This window comes from Mugil cephalus, chromosome 12, assembly GCF_022458985.1.
Source record: "Mugil cephalus isolate CIBA_MC_2020 chromosome 12, CIBA_Mcephalus_1.1, whole genome shotgun sequence".
Lineage (NCBI taxonomy): Eukaryota > Metazoa > Chordata > Actinopteri > Mugiliformes > Mugilidae > Mugil > Mugil cephalus.
Window position 1 is genome coordinate 6,811,500 of NC_061781.1, and position 26,859 is coordinate 6,838,358.

The 26,859-nt window shown below is 44.6% G+C and overlaps 1 protein-coding gene across 3 annotated transcripts in view; it reads right to left on the reverse strand.

Moving 5' to 3' along the window:
- Positions 1–25,910, reverse strand: part of adarb1b (adenosine deaminase RNA specific B1b) — a 117,236-nt gene extending 91,326 nt beyond the window's left edge. For 2 of the 3 annotated variants that reach the window (XM_047600220.1, XM_047600218.1), the window contains exon 1: positions 25,669–25,910. The gene's annotated coding sequence lies outside the window, so the exon portion shown is untranslated. Of the gene's footprint in view, positions 1–25,281; positions 25,542–25,668 lie in introns of all 3 variants that reach the window. The other variant, XM_047600219.1, reaches the window with a different exon arrangement.
- Positions 25,911–26,859: the final 949 nt, after the last annotated feature.

Here is a 26,859-nt window from a genome sequence, read left to right on the forward strand (position 1 = left end):
TTTAAACAAACATTTATCCACATTAATGTGACCCCGTTAACCCTCTTTCAGCAGCTTCTAAGACAAACCAACTTGTTGACATTGTCTGAGAGGAGAGCTGACCGCTTCTTGTTTACAATGTTGCCTCCAGCTGAGAACAGTCTCTCACATGCAACAGTGGTTGCAGGAGTGGAGAGACATTTGCAAGCCAGCATCGTCAGCTTGTCCTTGTCCTGGTTTGTCTTGGCGTGTCTCAAGGTGGGACGCGTTAGCCGAAGCGCTAGCAGAATTCCTGACTAACGTGCGCTTCACGTTAATGTGGCATTTTACGCTGGAAGTGCTTCAGTGAAAAGAAAATACTTTATGTTGGTCGGCTGCTGCATCCTGTTTTTTAATGCACTCAAATATCCCACGGAGAGGACCGACGTGCTATTCGGCGTTTTCCATCTTTAGCGGTTAACTGTGTCCAACTTTTCAATCAGATGAATCGTGATGATGGATTAATTTGACAGCCCTAGTTGTTGTTGTTTTTTTTCTTTTAAATTTAAAGAGGTGTGGATAATCCTTACAAATTTTACATTAGACATTACTCGAAACAACCACTCTGTGACTGAAAGTCTGACAGAGATCACAGACCTGAGGGGAAAATTCTAAATCTGCAAAGTGTAGTGGAAATGGCTATTAATTACAATCAGGCTGGGCCTTGTTCACTCTCCTACCTTCAATAAGACTGCAAACTGCCATTTTTACATGGCATGACAATGGATCTTTCCAATTTAAACTGTATCGTAATGTGTAATATCAAACTGTTTCATATCCTTTTCACGCAGTTTGGCGACAGTAAAATTTTTTAAAAAACCTCCCTCAGCCTTTCCACTTTAAACGTAAGCAGCTAGCCATGAAAGACTCGACTCTTTCCATGAGCCATGGATAAGCTGGATATCAACTTCCGATCCCAAAATTCCAGGGGGATTATTTGGCAACAGCCCAGTCAACTCAGGACATTGATGCAAGACACATAGCAGGGCTGGATCCACCGCTTCCTCTGCGGATCAGGTTTCTAATTTTGAGCAAGATGCATCAGGAATGCAAGCCCGTCAAAACGAAGCGAGAAACAGGTTGCACATCTTCTCAAATGTGTCTCTTATCAGTAATTTAGTGCAGGGTACTTTTTACTGCTCTCCTCTTCCCGCAGATTCACGAGAGAAGATGTATCCTTGATACATTCATCTCTTCTGTGGGTTTGACAACAACAGAGCAGTGTAGAGGCATCGCTTTATAGCCACATATTGCACAACCTTCTACACCTGCTCTCTCCTCTGCACAGATCTGTAACAATGGGAGCACTGGAGGGCAGGGGCTGCCCAGTGTTCCCCCTCTTCACTGACTCATCACTAACAGACAGTCACAAAAGGGGACTTTTTTTTCCCGATCACCGAGCAGCAGTGTTTGGAAACACCTAAAGTGCTTCTTTGACTTGCGCAGTCTCGGAGTACCAAAGATTTACTCGTAGCCAGAGCCGTAATTTGCAGTTCTTAAATCCCTGAGAGATGCTGCTGCGGCAACAGCACTTGATATTCAATCAAAAAAAAAAAAAAAGCCACCTCAAAAGCTCATTCCTTTTTTTTATAGCCTTCAAAATGCAAGCGGCCTTCAGTCAATGAAAGGCTGGTGCCTGCTTCACAGCTGAATTAAAATCATTGGCTTTCATAAAGCATGCAGAGTGTAAATCCTAGCTTGCCTTGCTACCGTGGCTAGCGAAATGTTAACTGTTTGTCACAGGTATCTGTATGTAAGCTTCTGAAGAAGAAGCAGGAAAAGGTTAGGTTAGTTTGCGTTCATTAATTAAGATGCTATCTCTCCTTTCAAAGAGGAAGCCGAGACTAAACACTTGATTTTACCTTGTGCAGCCATGAAACACGCACGTCATGCGCATGTACAAAAATCTCTTATGCTCGAGTGTGGCTTCAGAAGATACATGTGCAGCGGGTGTTTGACTTGCAGATTGACTGACCAAGAGCCACAATTGCCCCGATGACCAAGTCATAAAACACCTTCACACAATGTCACCTTGGCTTTATGCTTCCTATGATAGCAGCTTCAAAAGATCCTCAGCGCTGATTGTATCGTGATCCAGTTCATGCAAGAAGGTTTAGTGTGGTCGTTAGAAAAACATGAGTGAAGTATCTGATAAAAACGTTTGAATACAAAGGAAGAACCAAAGTCAAAGGGTTGGTTGTCAAAGAAAAGACAAGCGTGGGATGAAAAGAAAACAACGGTGGGGGGTTGTCACGCCATCATCTCTCTGCGACTGGTACCTAGATCAAAAGCCACCTGTTAACCTTGAGAGGGGGTTTTCCTTCGCTGCCATCTCCCAAATTGATGGTTACAGTATGAGAAAAACGGTGTTACACAGGGTTATAATAACCCCTACTTAAAAAATTTTCCATGTGGATGAGCCGAATAAATAGCAGCATACCAGCTCTCAAGGCATACATTTATATTTATAGGCACTAAATGAAATATTTTTAGAGGCGAGTACCAAAAATGACAGATCCCAACCCACCAAAACTGGAGTACTCAGCAGCAATTTAGACAAGCAAAGGCAACTCCTGGCAGTTGCTGGGTTAAAATTAGGTCTATTGCACATATGTAGTAACAACTAATCTCTAAGCAGGGATTAGTTTTTTGTTTTAATTCTGGAACCCGTAAATCTCCACTTGGTGAAAACAAACACTTAAACTTGGCTAAGCTTGAACGTATGAAAGCATTGTGCAACTGGATCCATTTTTGACCATAAACGTCGTCTAAATGTCCAACATTCTACGATGACATGCCACACAGCCAAACTTCTCCACAACATGGACAGATCCAATAACATCCATACAATGTTAACACCACGAAGGCCCGCCAGCGTCTAGTTTACCCCACCGTGGTCTCAGAAGGAATCAGAAATATTTTTGCACGTTTCAAACAACGTCGTGCCTGCACTGTTTTTCCTATCGCTCCTGAAAGCATCTCGTCCTCCCACCGGCCGCTCACCTGATCATTCTGAATTTGACCTGACTGAGAAAACAGCGCAGACAACGCAGCACGTAGCATGAGAAGCTATGTGTGTCGTTCACTAATAAAAATTATTTAAAAGGTGTAGGTCAAAACCTGAAGGAAATGACTCCAGACAAAACATAAACGAGCTAAACTTTAGAGGCGCTAGCTTGCAAAATTTAGCAAAGACTGAAAGTCAACAGATTACTATAAATTTGATTCATTCACTGATACTTTATTTAACTTAACATCCACTTGCCCATAGAATGCCACATCTCAAAAGCATTTTCTTTAGTATTCATGTACATGAACTGACTGCTGCTATTTGTCCCTAAATCTAATATCCACATTATTACTATAATTTAAAGAAGGACTCTTTTTACTCTCTAATCTCTCTCTAATTACTTTTAGACTGTATAACTATGTTTAGAAGCAAGCAAAATAAAAGTGCTGCTGACAGGAACTAAAATGCACACTGGTTAAAGTGAGGAGAGATAGTGACAAATTTTCTAGTGTCTTTCTATGCCTCTCTTTGTCGTACAGTGAAGTCATACATCGTCTCCAGTATAGATGTCAAAATGATCCCAGGCTACTTGAATCTATGTGAGCCGTGTAGTTCCAGCGTCGAAACGCGGGAGCACAGCCAGCAAGAAAGGGCACTTAGAGCAATCACATCCATCCATCCATCCATCCGATTTTTTGTGCGACCCTTTTTTTTTCCAGTTGGCACGCCGGCTTCACCCTTCACCTCCCACCCCGTGAGGGGAGATTACATAACGGAGACGGTTTGAAGACCGGAGACAGAGACGCCGCCTGGCATCGGGCATATGCGCCAGCAGACCCGACGAGTGGACGCGGGGAAGGCTTCAGTTTCGCAAGGTCACACCAGAGGACGAGGAGACAGATCGGGGAGCGTTACAAACACAAGCACTACAAGGGCAACAGGAATAGAGACTGACTGCGAAAGACGGGGGAACTAGTCGGAGAGGGGGATGAATCAACAAAACCGTGCTGTCAGCATCCCTGGGGCCGGCGGGGAGCTTTAAGTGAGTTGACGTGGGCCACTGAGTCTCCCCCTTTTCTCCTTCCTCCTCTCCTCCCTTCCATTTTTTTCCCTTTTGTCTTCCTCTCTCATCCATATGGCAGCTTCCACCCCTTCCCCTCCCCCCCTGCCCCGCTGCTCACTCTATTGAAATGGCCTCTCTCCCACACACAAACCCACGCTTGCCTGCACAAGCATCCCGCATCCCCTGAGCCGCGTCTTATTTACGGTTCGATTACGGACGGGCGGCCGCCCTCCAGGACAACCATCCTCCTCTGCCACCTCCCTGCCATGCGCCCAGATGTTGTCCAAATAATTTTTGCTGTTTTGTACAGAGAGGTCACGACGACATCTGCGGCGAACGCAGCAAGAAGCATCGCAGCGCTGGTGTCGGCGAAGGAGGGCAGAAAGATGAAGGCCGATATGCATACCGGATACTACCCGGCGCTGTTTATTTAAAAATACACAAGAGCCTTTTTAGAAGTTGGTTCACATTAAAAAAAAAATGCCACAAAAGCTCAATTGTTTCTGTAAATACTTAAAAAAATCCCAGTGCAACACACAGGTTAAGAGCAGAGGGCTCTGCAGCAAACACACACACACACACACACACACCTCCACAGAACAAGGTAATAAAGTGTGCACCAGTGATTGAACAGAACCCCTGGGAGGCACAACGCAGCACTATCCCTGCTACAGAGGTGAGTAATAGAACTGCTACATCTTCCTTCCAAAAACCACCGGTGCCGCCCGCCTGCCGACACATTCCACTGGAGACCGCAGCGCTCGGCTCTGCAGGATGTGGCAAACGATGTAAAGCTCCTCTGTCAGATAAAAAAAACACCTCCTTCATACGGGCTGATGAATCTAGCAGCCGGGGCTTGATGTGAAAGCTTCTGATGAATATTAAGAGGTGTTCTAACCTAACAGACTGTGGGTGTAACGTGAGGTCAGAGATTAAGCATGTTAGTTACAGAGAGGATCCTACGTCCAACGCTCCACATCACACTGCGGCCAATACATCAACAAGCACTGCTGGAAATGAGCACGGAGAGGTATGATTTAAAGTCCACGGCGTTAAGGTTTGGTTTTAAAAAAAAACTCAAGGACGCAATCTTTCATCACTTTGTCGATGAGACAGAATAACATTTGCTCTCTCTGGGAATGTCGGAGATGAATTCCCCTGGAAACATCTGAACCAGTTTTGAGGTGGTGTGTTGTTCCTGGTACACGAGGAGCGTTTCACGAGGAGAAATCATGAATTATTCGTGGTGGTCAATAATCTAGCAACTACGTGGCGACAGAAGACCATTTAAAGTTAATGACATTCAGGGAGCCGTAGCGACGCCAAACCAAAAACCTTCGGTGACACAAACGGGTCACGGAGTTAGACTGAGGTGACGACCAATGGGAGCATCCGATACGGTCGAAATGACGTAAGCAGAGTGTTTACCACAGCAGAACAGCAGCCATGACATCGCCCATCACAAATAAATGTGCAGTGTGAAAAGCTGACTTGGCGTGTCGGGTTAACGCGGGTGGAGCAGCGGTAGCACCTTTGATGGAAAGTTTTGCTCAAATAGAGAGTGGTGACACCAAGGAGACCGAGCTCCATCCACACACTAACATTAACGTTCTGCTTGGATCACTTACAAACATTTGGTCGTGGCAAATATGCAAGAGGGTTACAAAGGTAGAGCCAGAGCCTGATCCAGTAGCAACCAGCAACAGGGAAACTTTGCACATAAAACAGCCACAACATTAAAACCACGGACAGTGGCGGTAAATAACACTGATCATCTTGTGACAACACAATGTTCTGCTGGGAAACCTTTGGACCTGGTATTCCTTCATGTGGATGTTACTTAGACATGTAGCACCCACCCAGACCAAACCAGACACCCCCACCTCAGAGCAATGACACTCCTTGATGGAAGCGGCCATCCCCAGCAGGATGCAGCCTGACACATACACACACATATCCACATACACACAAAAACAGTTGAGGAACAAACTTAAAAACACATAAAGAACAGTACAAGGTGTTGACCTGGCCTCCAAATTCACTAGATCCCAAACTGATCTAGTATCTGTGGGATGATCCACAGAGGCCCCTCCCCTCAACCCATTAGGACCCAAAGGCCCCCACTAACAACATCACAGGACACCCTCAGAAGACCCATGTCCATTTTCTGATGAGTCACAGCCGTTTAGGAGGCACAAGGGAGACCTACACAACATTAGGACGTTCATTCATCCCTCATTAATTAGAGCAAATGCTACTTTTATATTATTATTTCCTGTTTTGTGTGTTTTATATCAAACGAATAAACCACCTGGGTTCCTGCTCACGATTTTGTTGCATACACCCATACAAAGACAAATGACAATAAAGACCTCTGCTTTTTCTGTGGGGGTTTTTCAGAGACTGTTTACAGTATAGTCATCACTGAATTATTGCCTCCTCTGAAGAATTTCCACCCACACTACACTACGTTATTATGTCAGCGTTGTGGACTACACTCTATACACACACACACACACAAACGGAAAGGTATACACCTCTGCACTGGATATGCGATCACTCGCACAGTAGTGATGTTCTGATCTTTTCAGCTGCTTTGGGATTTGCTGGGAGTAGAGGTTTCCCCTTCCCCGTTCAGCGTTAGATCACTGCAGCTAACGGAACCTGACCAGAGGTGTTGGTGAAGCAACTGCAGCGCTAATAAGTCAGAAAGATGGATCTTTTTTTAATGATTAGCAAAAGTTAATTCATCTCTTGAGGAAATAAAAGGGATCTGTGGAGTTCAACCATGACGCATCTCTGAAACAGCTAATAAGACATAACATACAGAGCTAATAATGTCACATTTCAAAACCAGTCTACAGTCAAAATGTCTTGAGGCCGCTGCTCCGACCACAGTCTCCAAACAGAGAAAGAGAGAGGGAGGGGCGTGTCCAGAGGCAACAATCCCACAGTTTGCTGTTGAGGACTAAAAGTGGGTGAAGTAATACGAGGTCCTGGCAACAGGTTCTAATAGTGGGAGGAGAATTATTTGCTCAGTGCAATTCACTCACAGAAATACACTGTACCTTACAGGGCTCTCTCTCCACCACATATAAACTCTTTGGATTTTGAAAATTTAACTGAATAGAAAACCAAAAATAAAGCAACACTGCCTGAAAAGCGAGTTGTTTGCATCCTTGATCATCAAAACTGCAGCTATTAAATTACATGTTACAAGAAGGGTTAGATTAGATTAGAATGAGGTCATCATGGAAATAAAAAATGAAGTGACATTAAGTTAGGACTAAAGTCCAGTCTTATGTTGTCATGTCTTAAATCTCCCATTATTTACGCACAACCTGCGCAAAATAAGTAATGCACAAAGCCCAGACATGTTCAAGTACGACCGAGGATCAAATCCCGACTCACTGAGTCGCAGGCCATTTATCAGCCTAAACAGTTGCACAAACTTCCCGTCAACTCACTAATCTGTTAATTAACAAACTGTTGCAACTCTAATCTAGACTTTACACAGAGGTCTGGTGCAGACGTAAACTTGCGCTGATGTGGAAGTGTTTTCTCTCTGCGGTTCATATAATTGATTTGTAGCGAGTGGGGAAACAGACAGAGTCACATAGCTGTGGATGGAGATTGAATCGAAACAAAGACCTCTGTGTTTACCAGGGGAAGGGAACAAGTTGCAACAAAAGCTGCTCAGTGCAACATTAAAAAAAAAAAAAAAAAAAGCGCTGCCCAAAAAGCAAGTGGCACACATTCCTTCTACCCGAGACTTAAGCTCTTCTTTCTGAAGGGTGGATGTTTCATTATAGTAGCCTTTGAGCAGTCACGTCGCACAGATTCACACCCTCGCTGTTTCTTTCCTTTCCCACCAAACCCAGAGAAATATCTGCAACGGCGACTGCGCGCTGTGTCTCTGACCGCTGCGCTCCCAAGTAATGCTTGTTTATTCTAACACTGCGAACTGTCCTCAGACAAATGGATCAGACAACTGCCAAAAATGTCATTAAAGTGGAAAGCGCGCAGAGAAGCAGCCACCTGTCCGGCTAATCCCAAACAAACCGGCGTTACCGAAACTGCTCTTCCCAGACTTTCACATGCCTCCGGCTCTCAGACGTCCATTTAAAGGCAACGCATCCCTTAAATGCATGCGCGCGGGTCGCCGCCGCTGCCAGACAGCGCTGCCGCTCCGCAGCCTCTATTTGGGTCATCGGGTTGGGTTACGACACAGCTCCAACAGCTCAATCGCTGCATCTTGTCAGCGATGAGAACTGTTTCCCTACAATGAACGCTACGCAGCGTAAACCAGCGGGGCCGTGAGATACTGCCGCGACGGGTAACTTAAATACACTTCGAGATTAACGCTGAGTGCTTCCCCCAGCACACCTTGCGCAGCCGGGAGGTTTGTACGTATCCGCTGGCACCGGGAGGGCTCTTGAGGCCTGAGTACATACAGTACGTTTGTGCGGAGTAATGAGCATGGGTAATTTGCTCCCCTTATAAAACACTGCTGCCAGACACCAGAGACCCGCCTCTCCTCCCCTCTCATTTCAACAGAGTAACCTCCTCCTCGACACCCGTGCCATCAGTTCTTCCTCCTCTTCATCAGCCAGTCTTTCAAAGTCACGAACGAGCTATCAGTTTATAAAAGTTATTAGCCAGCGGCTAGCTAGATGCAGATACTTCTCAGGGTAGTATTTTCTTTACTAATACTCCTTATGGAACATTTAGCTTACATGGGCCTGCATGCAAATATTCACATTTCCCCCATTTCAATGTTAATATATGAATAAATAAAAAAAGATTAGCGTTTTATTTTAGCGCAAAAGCCACAGCTTAACAAACAATGCACGTGGCCAATAATACAATTTAACACAACTAAACAGATGTATAAAATGTAAACACGCTCCCTCAGAGAGAGTGTTGGCAGCGTTCTGTAATTGCGCCGCTGAACGGCTAGTCTGCTGTGTGGAGGTTCTCTGTGTAGCTCAAACAAGAACGCTTGGAACTGAGCGGCTTACGTTTGAGAAGGAGCTAATGAGGAGTAGATGGTTAGCAGGAGGCAGAAGGAGGTCCAGAGCTACGTCGCACCTACGGCACCGACGCTCCACCATAAACAAACCAGTGTGTGTGGATGGCACGTCCAAAACAGTTGAAAAATAATAATCATTCACAGACTCTTTTTCAGCCTCTCAAGCGCAGACTTTTTTATTTCTTTTTAAATGAAAATTTTTTGCTTGTAGTCTCTCAGAAATGGTCGCAAAATCCAAACATTCGGGTACGATCTGCAGCCCTGCAAACCGTTCATTCTTTTTTTCCCTTTTGTTTAAATGTAAACAGCCCTGTAAAACGGTACCACGCCTTTCCTGAAATGAAACGCTTGTAAGCTTTCAGGCATTTTAGATATCATCCAAAACTTCACTTAACTTAATTCATTTAATGTGTCACTCAGACCTACTTAAACGTTATGACGTTTATTTAAAGGAATAGTTTTCAGATCACACTCATTTCTGCGGGAGATGCGTTTTAAGATTTTCTGCGTTATGGCCTCCAGGAAAAGAAGAAAACAATTAGTACGCGTGAAATATCTACTCTTTTACTATCAGAATTTTCCAAAAGCATCAATAAAAAATGGGGCTATATTATTTGAACGTGCGTCTAATATAAATGCCCGGTTCTCTCTGGAAATGTTTTTTGTTTCTCCCAAGAGCCACCTTCAGATTCATCAAAGCTGAACTTGTTAAACATCCGAACGTTTGGACGCGGGCCCGTCAGTATTTGTTGCCACTGCAGGACATTAATAAATCCGCAATATCACCGACTCTGTGCTCCGAAATAGAGGAATAACACTTTAACTTAATACTCACAAATACTCTGGAGGCAACTTAAGAAGCTTTTCACTTAAGAGAAACCAAGGCTATGTGAGCAAATGCTCTAAGGACACAATGGCAGGCTTAATCACATACCGCATTTCAAGGTGTTGATAGAAATGTAAGCTTATTTCTGTAAGAAAAAAAAAAAAGCTGCTAATGAAAAGTTCAGCACCACACAGGGCAAATTTGAAATGTGTAAGATCTGGATAGAGGTGCTAAAAACTCACACCTGCCCTGGTGCAGCAGAACACCCTAATTTGGGCACATCTTTCAACATCACTTGATCAGCGAGCGTGTCGTGTTGAGAGAAAGATCCTCAGCCCTGGGAATAAGAAGGAAGCGCGCGTGGTGCCTGCGCACGCACTTGCCCGCAGAGAGATGAAAAAGCGACAGAGGGAGAAAGCCGGAGCGGAAAAGAAAAACCCACTGATGATTCATGCGATTCACAAATAATACCCGTGTTTTATTAGTAATTGTCGGCTTCGTTTGAGGAGCGGCAACACAGGAGACAAAGACGAGGAAAAGAGTCTCGTTTGACCTCGAGTGGTGAACTCGAATCAGATCTCGGCCCTGATACGCTTGTCAAATGAGCAGAGGCAGAGAGCCAGAGCTGAACTGACAACACAGCCTTCACCCCAATGCTAATGAGCGAGGACAAGGAAGCCGTAAACTGTGATTAAAACTTAATGAAAAATTCTCCTTTTGTATTGTGAAATGTTAATGCAGAAAAAAATAAAAATAAATTCATATTGTGTGGGGAAAAAAAATCAAAGTTAGGGCTGACAGACGCCGATGACACTTCAACAAGATGCCAGCCTCTGGAAATGTACTGAACAGAGCCTCTAATATTACAGCTCCCAACTCAGGTACCACCCAGGTGCCCACACGACGACTTTCACAAAGGTCCATAAATATCCGAGGCTGTCAAAGCTCCACCAGGCTTCTCGTCTTTCCAGCGGAGACGCAGAGTCGAGGAAAGTCTGAAACTGCCAGCTCTACGGTGCTGCCCGTGCTGCACTGAGTGATGGGTCGTCAAACTCGTCCATGTCCTCGGACACACTACATAGCCACGAGGCCAGGAGTCTGAGCAGTCAAGGCTTCTTCTGTATTAAACATGCTTGGAAACAGAGGTAGCGGTGCATGAATATGAGGCTGCAGTTACTCTTTGATGGACAGGGTTCCATTACTGACGCTCAGCTAAAAAGCAAAGTTTCAGGTTACACCATAGTCTGTATAAAGACCGACAGGAGAACAGCTTCTCAAAAGTGAAGCCAAAGCAAGCAGAGCTCCCCCTGGTGGCTGGCTGCAGTAAAGGTCATAAGCTCCACCCCCTCCGTGTTAGAGCATGAGACTTCAGCCAAATAAAAACACTCAGATATAGATCAACTCATTTTTATTACAAATGATGGTTTCAGTCCTTTTAGGTAGTAAATATAATCTTGATGTATGTTCAATTGTCATTTTTTTTAAAGGTTTCGTTTTAATTACTTATTTGATGCTACAGAAACAGGATGCGACATAATGGCAACCACCAGTTGCCATGCCAACCGCTCTGTAAAGTAGTCCCGTGGGACCGTGAGAATTGTAAAAAATATTTTTAAATTTAGTACAGTGTATAATCCATTATTTTCTTGTAACTGGTGGAGGTAGAGCAGAGAGTTGGAATAATTAAACAAAAACAGACTGAGTCTGGACGAAATCGCAGCTCTGTGTGGCATCTCGGACCGCACTGATCAGACTCTGGCTGACTAGATGGCACCACCCGCATCCCCGGATAAACAGATAAATAGAGACAGTTTGGCCGATGCAACGATGTGGGGACACACTGTCCATATTTATACAGTAAAATATGGACGGTATTTATACAGCAACAAAAATAGTTTTGTTATAAACAAGAGTTAGCATCAGGGCTCAGCCTTTATTAGAGTCTTTTTCTCCCATGTGGACCTACACGGATCAGTAGCGTGTCTTATGCTTCATGTAAAACAGTAAAACTCTCCAAAAAAAGCAACAAGCAGCTATGCACTTGAAATGATGCGAGTGTAAAGCTGCCAAGCAGGAACAGTTCTACGCCACAATGAGCGCATGACAGCAGGGCACAAGGGTGGTATTAAAGCAGGGCAAACCCAAACCAAAACTGACATAAGCCATAAAAATAAAACCAACTCAGGCGGATACGTCCGCCCACAACTTACACAGGAGACGAAGAAACACAGCGAAACCATTAGAGGAATCTCTGGGAATTTTACATATTAATTCTGATTGTTGTGGACACTGAAAGAAATTTCAGCGTGGACTAAAGTAGTAAAAAAAACAACCCGACACGGCCACTGCTCAGCTTGAAGGATCGGTTTGGCACATTGATCCATCCCACCACAAAGATCTAACAGATTATAGTTGATGTCTGAAGATTGTAAAAGAAGAAAAACGTCTACATAGGACAGATCATACGCTGCAACACTTGCCTACTAACTGTAAATACAGTGGTTCTAATTTCTGTAACAAGATAAGTTGGAAACAAATAAATGAATCTCTGAATGCTAAAAAAAAAAGTGAAGATGTGCCCAAAAGGTTCTTTTAGAACTGGCACTGAGAGGAAATATATGGAACTGAGCACATGACAACTTTCAAAAAGTATTTTAAAAGCACAACAAACAGACATGGCTGTGCCCAAATGTCCTCCAACTACTAGTAGTAGTTCCTCCAACTGCTTTAATACTGACATTTGTCCTCTTTTTTTCTTTCTTTTTTTCTTTAAGTATACCTGCTGTAGTATTAAGGGATAAAAGTTAATATTTAGGAGCGATGATCAGGATTAGGGGAACAAATGACCTGCAACTTTAGGCACGTTAAGTCAGAAAAACAAAACATTCCTACGTGACATACGTAGATTTTCCACTTTGGGGGAAAAAAAACAACACCGTCATTATCTGCGGCCGACGCAGGCTGCATGGTGGAGAAATTTGTGATCAACTTGTCCCGATTATTCTCAGCATTCCGCTGCAAATAAACGCATGCATTTAAGAATAACAGCGCGGACGCTCGGTGAAAGATTCTGGGGGTATATGCGGGGTAAGAAAAACGACAGCGTCACCTACAGCGGCCTCTATGGCATGTGGTCTGGCGGAAGTTAAGCCAACATGCGAGCACCTCCTAGGTGGCCCAACTAATTATAAAGACCACCTTATTAAGGAATTCCAAATACTGAGCGAGAGTTCCGATGGCTGTTTCTAACAACACACCACCCCTGCATCACTACAGTTTCCGTACAAGCGCTGACACAAACTGCCCGGGGGTAGAACAAATCCTGACCTGTTTTATAGAAACAAAGGAATCAAATTAAAATGTTCCCACTGACTGAGCAGAGTACACAAATATGCCCCCATGGACTGGCAGCACCTGCTACGCTCTGCTCCAGGCAAACCCCCCCATCCCTTTTTCCCCAGCGCCGCGTTTAGCTCCGCTCTACCATTTCTATCAGTTTTTCCAAACACCTGGCCAGAGAGAATCTTACCCACTGATCAGCCTGTCAGATGTGGAGGAATGAGACAGCTATAGCCTCCCTGTAATAAACCCTGCCCAATCATACTCTGCCAAATGTAATCATGCAGCGCAGAGAGCTGCACAATTTTCCTGTACATCTTTATTTAATTTTTTTTTTTGTTTTGGCACATGCCACAGAAGAAGGAATAAAGCTGTATCGGGGGATGCATCTTTTTTTTTTAATTGCCTTTACAAAACCACGACTGCACGAGCAAATGTGCAGGGAATGGATATGATGCTGTGTTTATTATCTCTACTTCCAGTAGCACATAATTCACTCATTTTGTTTAGTTTTGAATTTTTTCAAAAAAATAAAAAAATAATCTAACTGTAGCTGTAGGTAAATAAACATAAACTTGTGAGGTTTGGGATTTCAAAAGAGCGAACAGGGAGTTCTCTCTCAGCCACAGCGGAGAGGACGACACCATAAAACCATTGTCTCGTCAATATCAGTAAGAGGCTCTATAATAAAACTGTATTTGCTCAGTTCAGAAACTTCATAAATATAGTAGCGGAGGAAGAAAGGGCGATATAAAGGCTGTCCTTCCAAAAAGGGCATTTTGCCAGAAGGTGTTCTGGTTAATTGAGGAAGTCTGACGCAGACTGCTGAGGCTCAACCTTTAAACCCTGAGTCAGTCCAGCGCTGACAAAAACAATCCACCGGCTGCATGTGTGCATCATTAACCCTTTCGAACGGGGACGCTCCGACGAGCTTCCCAGGACAGCGCGCTAAAAGGCACTCTATTTTTCTTAATCTCGCTCCTCCTTTTCCGTCTATATATAGACGTATCACCAAGGGCTCTGCAGAGCTCCTTAGAATATGGAGGACAAGACGGAAAAGGAGAAGGTTGATGAATACGAAAAGGCCGTGTGAGCAGGAGAGAGAGGGCCACTCCATTCATTCGTTTATCCAGCTGCAGACTCGCCTCGGAAATCCAAAGTTTAAAGGACGAGCCGTCGTCTGCGGGCGGGGGATTTACCGTCTGACTGTACCTTCTTTGAACGCGCGAGGCCCGAGGAGCAGAGCGAAGCTTATAAAACAAGCTAAAAGTGTTTTCACGGCCACTCCATGTGGCCTGCATTATTGATAGGCTTAGCCTAATCCGCGGTGAATACACGTACAGCCACATCATGACACAATCCGTGTTTTGGAGGTGACACACTCGGCGAACCGCCGCGACGTGAGCCCCGCGTGTTCTCGCGCACGCGCTCGCGACGCCTGCCCAAGATAGCGCCGGGGAGCGAAAGTCGACTTCACTCAAAGACACGGCGGCCCGCTACAGCTTCAACCCCCGAGGCAACGTGACTCGTCCTCCGGGACTCCGGAGATCTGCCGAGAGCTCGTACGTGCAGAGGCAGTGACAGGTACATTTCTGTCGAGAGTGGAAGCATCTGGGAGAGATGAGGAACAGGAGTTTCCTCCCCGAGCGCTTTCCGAACATTTTATTTCGAGATAATGCTCGATGAACTGAGAGGAAAATGCAGAAATGCAAAATGCGTCCAAAAAGGAGACAGGCAATGTGGTGCGAATGGACAAAGTCGTTGTCCAAAACGGTAGTGGTGTAAATCATCTTTTTGTTCTAGGTATAGGGTCATATTAAGACGTTCAAAATGAAGACATAAATACGGATTTCGGGAAACTCATAATTGTATCTGGGTATGTATGAAATATGTGGATCTTCTGTTACAGTAACTAATGACACTATATTAGTATGACATCATCACCTAAACTAATGCACTTGTTTGGGCTATAAAAATGCCTTTCAGAGAACATAATGTTCTTTCCAAGAACAAAATATTAATTCTCATACGTGACAGCGAACAGGAACATATTTGAGAACCCGAAACCAGAATAACCAAGGAAATCTATAGCGACGACAGTTGCAGATTATTTGTTTCTGTCAACTGACTTATAATTGCTGTTAAAAATGAACTTTGAGTTCCTGTCTTTCGAGGAGGGAGGGAGCAGTCATTTTTAATGCCATTCAAACATCAGGTTCCACACCTGCTGACCCTTATATTTCACATCCATTTATCAGAATTCTAAGCCGCTTCATCGGTTTATGTTTTTATAGGATCTCCGTGTTCCTAATGAGTTCAAAGAACAACCACTAAAACATGCTCCTAATGGTCCGTGCCACACTTACAGTGAGTAAATTAGCCATGCGAAGGCCCAGACGTACCACACCGGCCGCCGTGTCTGGCGTCACCTGTGTCGAACACAAAAAGCTGAATTTAAACGCACTGCAGAGACTAAAGCCAGCTAGCATACTGTACAATGTGTTCAGCACCTGTGAGTCAGGAAATAACCATCCCAGCAGGCGGAAGTGAACTGTATTTGTCATTTAACCTCGGAGGCCAGGAAGCCAGGGAGAGCTGTAAACAAATGGTGGTAGATGGCTGGATTACACGGATCAAGCCGTTCTTCGGTTTACTCATTCCACGTAATCACACCGTTCTGAAAACGCTCGCAAATTTCAACGTTCAGATGAGAACCGAACACAATCCTGCGTGCGCTATCGACCCTGTTGTTTGCATGCATTCATCCTTTCTCTTCTCATGCGAGGGTTCGCTAAGCTGAGCAGCCAATCGGAGAGATCTTTCTGACTGAAAGACTCTGTGCAGATGCTCGTCGTTGGCCCAACATGCCGGCATTAGTCAACAGTATTTTGACACGTCTAGCCAAGAATACTGTAATTAGAGGAAACCTGGGTTTCCAGAGCACCCCCGGGTACGGAATTATCAAAGAGATCCATCTAACCAGATAGACGGAGTTGTTTTACGGAAATGTGTCATTATCCGGTATCGAGGAGGCCAAGGAGGCCGCATATCAATCCCATATCAACCACTACTGTGACTAATGCATCTGCCTTTCTAACTTACAGTGAAATACCTGGCTGACACCACTGCTTGCAATCCAACCTCCTCCAGTGGAGCAGCTGTGCGGTCACAAAGTTGTGGCTGCAACTACGAAGGAGTGCAACCATTTAAATGTGGAGTGCAGCGAAGAGCGCATAAATATTCCGCCAGGTGCACTCGCACCGGCAAAAGGTTACGGAACATAAATAAACATCCTGACCCATCCACAGTCCAAATACTTTCTGTCACGCATGATACTGTTGCATAAGGTGGTTTGGCCGTGTTTTATCCGCATCACCTAAAAGCCGGACTCCTCTCAGCGCCCCCTGTAATGGCAGCATTCAGTGCAAGAAAACAAGCAGCAAGGCGATGGCGCACCAGCAACACACCCAAACCACAGTCGGCGTAATAAGCAGGACGCACATAATTTACGAGTGACGGGGAAAACAATCCTCAAGTCAGAGGCAAATATTATATCTGCAAACATCCTGCGCCATATGCCGTGTGTTTCTACAGATCCACATTATTATATAATATATAGAATAATTATTAATATAGCCTCATTTATCATCTGCCATTTCCTCTAGTACAGTTTGTATATACAAACTATTACAAAAGACAACATATGTTGTCGGTTTAGAGTCTATTTTTGATGCACATCCAATGCATGTGTATAAAATGTTCATAGCACCTCAATCAACCATTGTGAATATCACTCACCTGTATATATGGTTTCACCTGTACACACTGTCCATATGCTATAAACAACCTGTACCATACTGCTACATACCACATGATTTATGCTACATGTACGTCCTTACTGCTTATTGCACTTGTGGTTAGATGCTAAACTACATTTCATTGCCCTGTACCTGTACACGTGTAATGACAATAAAGCTTAATCTAATGTAATTGATTTTTTCTTTTAACATTTAATGAAGACGTAACTGATACATTAACCTTAATGCACTCTCAAGGAAAAAAAAAAAAAGAAAAAAGAACAGACAGAAAATTTGTCTGCAGCATTTCCACTGAGTAGTCCGGTCAACTCTGCCCAGCCACAGTCCCGGTAGATGTATGCAAGCCCTGTCCCACCCTTTGCAGCGATAACATGCTCGTGTGCACGTCGTTGACTGTAATGTCACATTCACGCTCTGACGCTAACTGCGTCTGGCATGTGCATTAGCCCTTTCTTCTGTTTCCACTGAGAACTTGTTTCCGGCGAATGCAAAAAAAAAAGAGGTTACAAAACTCCCTTAAAAAGGTGCAGTGTGCCTGCATCCTCCCGGAGCAGTCTGTGTGCGCTCGACAACTGTACGCACCCTAACCAGTCACCTTTAAAGGTTACGCTTTTCCCCCAAAGTGAAGAGTATCGTACATTATGCATTCGCAAGTGTGTTGCAATCTTAATGTAAGCTACATGACTAATGGCTGCGACCTGCGGCTTGCTAACAATTTGGTGACGGGGTGATGGAGCGGCATTGATGTGGCTCCCCTCCGGGAAGTACACAATGTCTCAGTCAAGCAAGTCAGGGTCATGCTGCTTTATTTGTACAAACGTCTACCCACTACTCCATCCTCTAAATTACAGAACGTTATTCGGTGCGGCGTGCAACATCAGGATATAGAATCTGATATAGACAAATCCTCGGGTTTACGTATATTGCGGTAAAACAAATCGGCAATTACTCGTGCGCAAACGTCTCCCTGCGTGGCCTAGTTTGGTGGTTCATTTCCACAGCGGATTATGGAACTCAGAGCGAGGTCTGAAGCTGGATGTATGGTTCGACTTTCACGTCGGGCTGATATATGGACCCCGAACACACATTACAGTGGTATCTGTAACGGTTATTTGTAACATGCACCCCCTCTTTACGCTGTGACTGGCCAGATGTGTGGAGGTGAGAAAAGAGCAAAGAATTTTCATGTGTACAACTCAATTCACCCCATCACCGCCTCCATTGAGACATCATTTGAAAACATTTTAGAACTTGGGTTCACTCTCTATGATTTTGAGCCTTTCCCCTCAGAGTGACTGCAAACGCGCACGCTTTCTCACCGCTCGTCTTAAGAACCTTCAGCCCGATTCCAATGCGATGCACAAATACTTGCTGCGTTTCAGCACGAGGGTGCATGAGACTGTGACGTGGAACGAGTGGACACATCTGCACATGAAGCATTTTTTGTTTTGTTTCACGTTTTTTTTTTTTTTCCCAGAATGCTAAGTGCACTTAACACGTCATGCATTGCAGGTCACGAGGAACTTGGAAGAAGGCGCGAGGTGCTTTAGTACATTGCGTAACGAACCAAAATGCACGGTAGTACATGAAATGTCAATTTGCGACACATACAGCAAAGTGTCAAAAAAGATTATACCAAAATTTTTCCCTTTGCGTAAGGGAAAACATTTAAAATATCTGGACCCAAGCGGAGCCGAGGCCACCGATTCTAAAATACTGCAGGGAGCACGCAGCCTTACGCGGAGCTTTGTTCAAACCATCATTATATCTGTGCACCACACCATAGATAAATTTATACCCTTGACCCTTTACTTTCCAGCGGTTCAGCAGAACGGTTTGTAATTCAAATTAACAAGGCAAACACAACTGTCTCGCAGTCTAACATTGACGTAAAAACGTGATAATATGCATCTTTTATACATTGCGCATACAAGTATGAGAATATGACTTCTATGCTAACGAGGGGCTCTTGTCACCGTAGCTGCGAGCTGGCGGTAACAGTAGCCTTAAGCATACATTATCTATTAGAAGTATGCTTTACATTGCCTTGATTAATTGATTGAAACTGTCTGCTCATGTGAAATTAAGTGAAAAATCCATTTCAGTTCTAATTTGATCTCGGTGGGGGACAACAGCCTTTTTGACAGTTGCAGTGGAACAGAAAGGTCATATGTGGCCTCATTATTTTCGCTGCAAACTGTCATGAGCTGCATGGTACAGAGACGGCATTCATATTCTGATTCTCCGGCAGAGTGGGACAAAGAGCTTTACAAAGCCTCTCCATCACCCACACGTCACTGTCACCGCTGAATTCACATAAAAGAGCGATAACATATCGAAGTGTGATCGATGCAAACTGATCATTTTCCACAGCATGGCCGTATTATGTAAAACCACTGACAACCAAGCTTAGAAACATAAGGCAGTCGCACAAAAAAGAAAAACACTTGCACTACAAAGGCCGACTGTGACGCCACCTCAACAATATCTGGACCAAATAATTGCAGTTGATCAAACCGCAAGAACTACAGACAAGCGGCTGCTGTGCGTACGGTGGCAGTAGAGTATTCATCATCGAAAAGGGGAAAGCAGAAAGGCTACTATTAGCCAGAGGGCTAGGAAGAGCTGATCTCCCCTGAATCACACCGACCAGAGAGTCCACGCTTGATTCATTCCCGATGATCATCGCTACCGTTCGTCATCCGCCGCATTGTGTCACCGAGCTGATCAATCAGAGAGATCTCTCTCACTCCGATCAACACGCTCAGCGTTGTGGAACGGAGGTCCGGCTAGCAGCAACAGCGTGGGTCACGCCACCATAACTAGGGCAACAGACGCTGCGACACCGATAAACGATCGACCGTCGGCTCGGTGCGTCACGGCCCTCAACCCTTTCCCCGAGATACCGAACGGTGTCGACAAACCTGGATTAAAATGTTGCTAAAGTCTCGTGATCGTACGCCGATCTGGCTTGACGTCTCCCTCGCGCCTCCGAAACAGTTGTGCCTCATCAGGGACTGACACGGGCCCTCTGAGGGCGTCCTGTTTCGTCTGGGAACAGAATGTTGTCAATGGGTGTCCTTGGCCTTCATCAGTCTGTGTGGAGGACGTCACAAAGGGCCATGAGTCAAATTTTTCCAATTGATATGTTTGACAAACGCATTCCTTCACACAGGCCGCCAACAACTTCTTAGTCAAACAAATCGGCCCAGATATAAGTCACGTTAATGTGATCGTCTTATATTTGGCGAGACGCGTACGTACGACTCAACACGTCGGGTGTTTTAAATTAAGCAGGCGGTGACAGTCTCGTAGCTCAGGGCAGTCCTACACAGCCATGAATTATGTTCAGTCTTACTGGTTAGACCGAGCCGCTCAGTGCGAACTGAAGCAGCTACGAGGCAAGGAAGGCTGAGAAAGAACAGGTACTGAAAATGATGTCATGTTCGTCATGCCGGGACACTTAAGCTTTTGTTCAATCAGATACGGGCCGAGACAAATCCAAATGGAAACGCTATCGGAAAATAGCGCAGTGGCCGTCAGATGAGAGAAGAAGTGCAGCACGCTGAGAAGTGAACCCCGGCGGATGTGTGTGTGGTGAGGCGGAGTGACAGCACCCAAAAAGCCAGGTGGGCTTGCTGTCAGAGTGAAGTCAGGTCACCAGTCAGCTGTGAACAGCGTGTGTGCGCAATGTGAGCCGCCGTAAAACGGCCCACTTCAACTCGGTTTTACTGCTTCGGCATACGTGCTATGTGGACGCACATAAAAGCGAATTTAACAAATGATTAATTCGACAGTGATAATCTCGCAAAGGTACATTTAATTTGATAAGATAAGATAATAGAGTCAAAGAGAAATCTTAAATTTTATCTCGTAATTACTAGATGCAAATTAGGGTAATTCTCCAGGTTATCAGTCAAGTGTATCAAGCGAGTCTCTGTTAAGGAATTACTCAGACTCGCTGCAGCAAATGTTGTAATAGTTTCCGTACAATAACAGAGCTGCGACCTGGTGCGGCTCTGTTCAGCCACGCTTAACTTTTCCCGATCGGATTCGGATGGTTTTGTTACGTCTGTGACTCCTCCACGACGGGCCCAACTGACATTCTCCCCAGAATCAGTCCTGGCCCCGGACATAGAGGAGAGGGCTAGCGCTGTCATGCGGAGGGATTTTTACTTTCAGCTCATGTGCAGATTTCCCTCTTGAAGCTTTGCGTATGATGTATGTCTACTGTAAGCTTCATGCAAACACTGTTTGTCTGGAAAACGGCTCGATGGGAACTGATTATACTTGGGTATGATCAAACCAATTAAATAAAAAACACACACACACACACACACTCTCTAATGTGGTGATGGAGAGTCATCCGTGTCATCTGAGAGCCGTAGGGACGATTTTGTTTACAACAAAACATCTCTAATCAGTTGCAGGACTATCTAATTGCACGCAGAAGTATTGTTTTCTCTCTATCGGTTGAAACAAACCACATAATGAAATCCAAATGACGTGTTACCAGACTTTTTTTTTTATTTTAACACCAATAGTAATATATCTTGATGCATATTGCTTTCTTGTTTGGACAGTATTCCATCCTCGGAAGGTTTCCTTGTGTTGTTTTTGAGTCTTCCTGACCACTACAGATGGAAAACTCATAGCGCCCAAGTCACATTTATAACTTCCACTTATCCATCATTCTTTTCTGCACAACACCCCATAAAACACACTGCTACCGGCGGACCGGAGTGACGGGGTCTGCACAGATGGCAGATTTAAAAGTGGTAAATTGCGAAACAGAGACTCAACCGTGACATTATATCAACTTGTTTGGCGAGTCCTGCGCTGGAGCTTTGAAACTAATAACGACGAGAAGAACTTTCCTCACATGTTTGGCTTTGGGCAACTCAAAAGCAGAAGAGAAACATGAGGGTGGGGAAGCTGTTGTGCGTCACACGGGGCTGAGGCAACACCACGAACTAGTAGCTGCTGGTTACTAAAATCAATAATTAAGTGAGACAGAAGAAAACAGGATGCTTGGCGTTCTTCAGGAAAAAGTGCACAAGACAGAGGATGAATAATCTTAGAAGCCTAGAGTAGCAAGGAACTCAGGAGATTGCTCCTCGGTGAAGGAACGTGTGGAACTAAGAACAATTTATACCCCTCTCTCATTTACACTAGCATTTATGAAATTGTTCATGACACGTTGTATAATCGCTCTTCCGCCAAGGGAAGTCCAATTATCTTAACCTTGTCAGGCCAATCCTACATCGAGACTAGACTCTAACGTGTTTTTTTTGTTTTTTTTAGTTTTGTTTTTTGCTCCACTAACACTACCCTGCCTGAGAAAAACAAATACAATCAGAAAGGAATCCAGAGAGCAGGCGGGCCGGACGGATTCAATTTCATCCAAACTATACGCGCTCAAATATTTTGCTCGCAAACTATTTCGAGCCGCTCTAGCAGGTGCTCCTCTCGCCAAGGGGACAATTTGTCCAAACCCAGAGCTTGGCAGGTGATTATTTGGTCTGCAAACACCAGAATTCCTGACAGTGTGGCAGCGGAGACACAGAGAAGGGAAAGCCAAGTTACACAACATGCCCTTTCTCCAAGGGTTCATTATGAGTTTTAGAGCTCATGCTTATTTCATCAGCGGTGTATTTTATTCATGTCGGTTGTATTATAAAACAGGGGGAAGAATCCGGCAGCTCTCCTCGGCAACGCCGAGCCCGTGTTGCCTTCTTCAAATGTTTATCCTCATCAGCACCCATGAGTCCGCAAATCCTGAGGAAACGCGTTGTCTTTTTATAGCGCCTTGTCCCAGCGATGAGCAGCGGCGCGTTCACCGGGGTCCACGGAGTAATGTCCACAGGGCAGGGAACATATGGATTGATGGCAGAAGCCGCAGTGTCCACATGGGGCTGCGCGAAGGTGATGGGTAGTCTCTTTGTTGCCTCTGGGTTTGCATCACAGAGGCATGAAAGGAGGGCACGCACACAGCCAGTGACAATTTATTAGCGCGAGGAGCAGCAGCAGCAGCAGCAGCCTGCTGCACAGGCCCACTCACACGGTGCGGCGTCGCAGCTGCATGCAGCTTTTCAGAGAGGAGGTGCAGCAGAACCGAGTGAACTTTGCGCGCTTCGCCGTGTGGTCATCCTGGCACGGCGGCCTCAGCGCCCCGCTCTAAGCTGTTTTCTCCTCTTTAAACTTGTCACCTCAGCAAGTGGAGCGGCGCTGCAGCAGTTTTATTAAAAAAAGAAATAAATAAATAATAATTAAAAAAAAAAGAGTAAGTCGGCCCTTCAGCTTAGCTTTGATTGGTATTTGCTAAGGTTGCCCCCGACAGTGTTTTTGTTTTAGGTGACTACTCCAGCTGGATTTTGCGAAAACCTCAATTGCTCCATTTAACTCCGCAAACCAGCGAAATTGCTTCTCCCCACACAGCTGCAACCAGATTCCACATTCCATATAATTCCTTTAAACGAAAACAAGCGTTTGCATGCGGACGGATCCTCACGCACTGTGAAGGAAGCGCCGCGACGTACGCGCCGCTGTTTCGCCGTTCAAAGGGAAAACTTGAGTCATTCAAGTCCGTTCTCACAAAGCGCCGCTGACATACCTTCAGGAAGGAGGTACCTTCACAAAAGAGACACCACTTGGCTCTAGAAAAATGTTCATAGCACCGCAAGAATGTTACTCAATCGGTCTTTGTTCAGAGCGGAGTGAAAACATGCCCTCACAAAAACAACTGCGCACTGTCTGCGCAGGTCAGAAAAAGAAGCTTCTTACTGTCTGTGCTGAGAGACGACACTCAGGAGCGGCAACAAACTTCTAGCTGGAGAAATAAAGTGAATAAAGATCACGTATTTTCTCCAAAAAATACAGCCACACTTTATAAAGGTGGTTTGCAATATTCACAGACGATTAAAAGTGATTATGTTTTAATAAACTGAATTCTGGCTTTAATCGACACAGAATGAGGAATACGAGGAGTAGCGGCAACTACGTGGACGGCAGTTCCTAAAATGACACCGACGGCTGAGGGGTCAACAGTTCGTCAGGGTAAAACGAAGAGGTTGATGAAAGACACAAATACGTGCACACGGATATCCACCCGAAAAGTAACTCATGCGTGCAGTGATATTGTTTCCGATGTGGGAGGGCAATGAGGGAAACGAAACTCCTGATTCATCCACTCACTAACAGTTCATTCAGCAGACTAGAGGAAACAAAAGCATTCGGATAAAGACAAGATGAGATAAGATAAGATGAGATAAGATAAGATAAAAAAAGATAATCCTTTATTTATCCCACAGTGGGGAAATTTGTAGCATTGCAGCACTGGACAGGTTAATGACGGACGCAGGCGAGGGATAAAAAGAAGGTAATAAAACATTAAATAAGTACAAAAAAAATCTAAATAAATAAATAAAAAAACGGAAATATAAATAACGAATCAGAGAAAATAATTAAATTTTTATTTAATTATTTTCAAAAAACATAATCATAAAAATTAAACAGACAAAATGGAAAGAAAATAACAAATGAGTCAATAACATTCTTATCTTTATGAAGGTGATAATATCCGTCATGTGTCTCAGACACAATACCACTGAACTGTATTTTGTTGTACCGACACTTCTATTATTTTGACAACTCTGTTAATCAGTAAGCCAAGCTTATCATAAAAAAAAAAAACACTTTAATGTTAAAACATTAATCATCCAATATGATCACAATGTTGAATAACCACGACAAAAACAAAGAAGAAAAAAAATTAGAAAAGCCATAGAGGGAGACTTAGTGCAGGACACTTAGATTAGACTGCACTTGTTTTCACTAGCGTACCTCATTTTTTAGCAAGTGAGTGCAGAACTTCTTGTTGCTGCCTTAGTTTTAATTATTGAATTAAAGTGCCATCGCAATTTGATTTAATGTGACTGACTTTTACAGTGGTCCAGCTGTTACATCTTTGGACATTGCTACTACCAGACAGACAGACAGAGACAGAGAGAGGGAGAGAGACAGCCAGACAGACGGACAGCAGCAGCCTGTCAGGAGGCACTTTTACCTCGCACCGTATCGTGTGCAACTCATGTCGTACGCTTCCCTGCCTCCTCTTTAAGGACTAAAAATTCAAATGCGTGTGTGACCAGAGCTGGTGTGAGTGTGGACGCGTACCTGCGTCGCAGCAGCTAGCATAGCCTTAACACGACGGTATCCCTGTGAATTGTACATGATGCGGTATCCTCAGCAGACCTCCGCTGCTGGGTAACGAGGAGATAACAGCCACAGAATCCATCGGTAGCCCCGCGCACAAGCAAGGTTATTTGACGAGGCTCGCACGGGCACACGGACACGTTTCTCTCAACCATTCATGTCATTTTTGACCGGTGAGTCCCGACGCACGGGCTGCTCCGGAGCCCCGTAGTACCGCCAGCCTAATATTATATAAACACAAACCGGAACCCAAAATCACATTGCCATGTTTCATCCACCGCAGCCCCCCCTCCACAAAAAATAAAAAAAAAATAAAAAATAATATTAACGCGCAGACGGGCTACTCACGGTCAACGGAAAGTTAGGATGTCCGGACGCGGTGGAGGTCTTCTCCGCCGCTACAAATCACAACGCGGACGTCTGTTTTCCTCCGGTGTCGTTGGCTGGTGTGGAAGAAAAAAGAAAACACACACACATACACACACACACACGCACACACACAGAGACACGGACACGGGCTGAGAGCGGTTGCTGTACGCTCGCATGTACTGCAGTGTTCACACAGCCCGACCGTCGGCCCCCTTCTTCGACTCCGCGCTCGGTCGTCGCTGGTGGATGAGGCGCTGCGTTACTGCCGCCGAGTGGCAGGGAGTGGTAGTGGATAGATAGATAGATAGATAGATAGATAGATAGATAGATAGATAGATAGATAGATAGATAGATAGATAGATAGATAGATAGATAGATAGATAGATAGATAGATAGATAGATAGATGGATGGATGGATGGATGGATGGACGGACATAGTCATTTCCTGTTGCGTTCTTCGAGACAACAAAGTGTCTGACTGTCATACTTGCCAAAATAAAATTAAAGTAGTCACAAAACGGTTATTCTGATACTCTGATACTGTATTGGAGGTTTCTCTGGTTCATTGCTTTTGTAATTGGAATCAAGTCAGTACAGTGGAAAAGAGGAAAGTTTATATTCATTCTCATGGGATAATACACAGTCCACTGAAAGAATTAAACTTATCTTTTTGCCCGTTGGATCCATTGGACTAGACGACACGTTTGTTGGACACTGCACATCACCACAAACGATCCACCGCCACAGTGGAGCATGGCGGTAGCAGCATCATGTTGCAGGGATCTTCTGTGCAGCAGGGCCCTGGACTCACTGTAAAGGCCGAGGGTAAAATCCTGGAGGACAATCTGATTTGGACTGCAAGTGATACACGACTTGGGAGAAGATTTATTTTCAAGCGAGACGATGAGCTGAAGCGTGAAGCGAAATCTATGCAGACAGTTGTGTATTGGTGAGTCAAAGCCCAACTCTCACAAAAGACAATTTTTGTGTGAACTTCAAAATCTCGTCTCCCCACACAGCCTGAGCTTGAGCATTATGGCAAAGAAGAATGGGGTAAAAGTGTCTAGATGTGCGAGCCTGACTGCGATCTATCCACTCAAACTGTACTAATATTAATACTAATACTAGTAATCTACTAATCTAATCGACTAACTCGAGGGGTTAAATTCA